The sequence below is a fragment of the Fukomys damarensis genome, unplaced genomic scaffold (assembly GCF_012274545.1).
Source record: "Fukomys damarensis isolate Sample0158 unplaced genomic scaffold, DMR_v1.0_HiC HiC_scaffold_37, whole genome shotgun sequence".
In the NCBI taxonomy this organism is placed as follows: domain Eukaryota; kingdom Metazoa; phylum Chordata; class Mammalia; order Rodentia; family Bathyergidae; genus Fukomys; species Fukomys damarensis.
This window is the reverse complement of record NW_022900949.1, coordinates 8,000,507-8,002,151: the sequence shown is the minus strand read 5'-3', so window position 1 is coordinate 8,002,151 and position 1,645 is coordinate 8,000,507.

Genomic DNA, 1,645 nt, shown 5'->3' with positions numbered 1-1,645 from the left:
AGAGTGACCAGAGAGGGCCAGGACAGGTCTGGGGTGGCACAGCGCAGTGCGTCCTGCCATGGTGTTCAGGAAAGGGGAGTGGAGGGGAAACAGGGACGGGGAGGGGGGGACGACAGAGGTGGGTGGCGGCCACGTGGGCTACAGATGGGTGGGGCAGCAGCCGCACTAACTGTGATGACGTCATCCCGACGCCCCCTGCACCCCGAACCGGCCGTGTCGCCCAGCCCCGCTGTGTCCTCCACATCCCCACTGTGCCCTCGCGGGGCTGACCTGCGGTGTGCAGGGGCTGCGGTCGCCTCCCTGTCCCCACCGCCCCACTGCCTTGGTGGGCTCCTTGCTCCCGGGCTCCCCGCAGGCTGCTGCTCCCCAACCTTGGAAGCTGCCCTACCCTTCCTCATCTCAGCCTTCTGCGGCGAGCCTGGCCGGGTCGCTGCTGGGTCACCTCCGCCTGGTCTTCACCCAGCAGCAACCACCAGAGGGCACCCTGAGCCTCCCCTCTGCCCTCATCCATCCACGGCTCCCAACTCCCTGGGGCCAAAGCCCAAGCCCTCCCTGAATCCCACTGTGCCCCGCAGGACCCATCTGTCTCCTCTCCACCTCACCTACTCCCTCTCTGCCCCTTGCTTTCTCTGCTCCAGCCACATGGGCTCCTCCTGCTCCTGTACCACTGTGGGCTCCATTCTGCCCCAGGGCCCTTGCACAGGCTGTGCGCTCCATCTCCCTTCTCCCAGCTCCCTTAGTCTCTCCTTGGACACTTGAACTGCTTGCTGAGGCTTCTCCAGCTGCTCTCCCCACACCCCACTCTCCTTTGTTGCTTGGTTAGTCTGCATAGCTCTTCCCACCATTTCACTGCTTTATTTGGGGTATTTTTAACCCCTCAGCACCAGTCTAGAGAACATGGCCTCCTCCCATTTTGCTCAGCCTCTCCTCCCAGCACATAGAACAGCTCTCTGATGCACAGTTAATATTTCTGGACGAATTAAATCTTTATGGGATTCCCAAACCATTTACTGAGCACCCAGTATTGCCAAATCCTGGGAAATTTACCTGGGAGAAGAAAACAGACAGTCAGAGACCAGCAAGCAGTACAGACGGAGGCTCCCAGCCACAAGTGACCAAAACAAAGGCAAGGTGTGGGGACACATGCTGGTCATCCCAGCACTTGGGAGGCTGAGGCAGAAGGATCTCCAGATTGAACCCAGCCTTGGCAACTTACCAAGACCCTGTCTCAAAATTAAAAATGGGAAAAGGCAGTCACTGCCCCCCGCCCCAGACCCCTTTGGACTTCCGGCCATGAATTTGGCCTGGACCTCCAGGCCCCGCGTGGGTGGAGCCCTCGCCTGAGAAGACTCCCAAGCCTGTCTCACAGGCCCCACCCCGTCTCCTGTGAGCTGACAAAAAAAAAAAAAAAAAAAAAAAAGAAAGAAAGAAAAATCCTTAAAGGTCAATGTCTATAATTGAATTTTCCTCCAGATAAAAATAGCATCTTTGTAATCGTTTAAATGGTTCTGAGGGAGGAGGGGGGCTGGGCTGGTGGCGCGGGAGGTTCTGGCAGGCGCATGCGCGTGCGCGTGTGTTCCCTGTGTGCCTGAGTGCACAAGTGCGTGCTGACGGCGTGAACGTGCGTGTGCACACAGATGCTCAC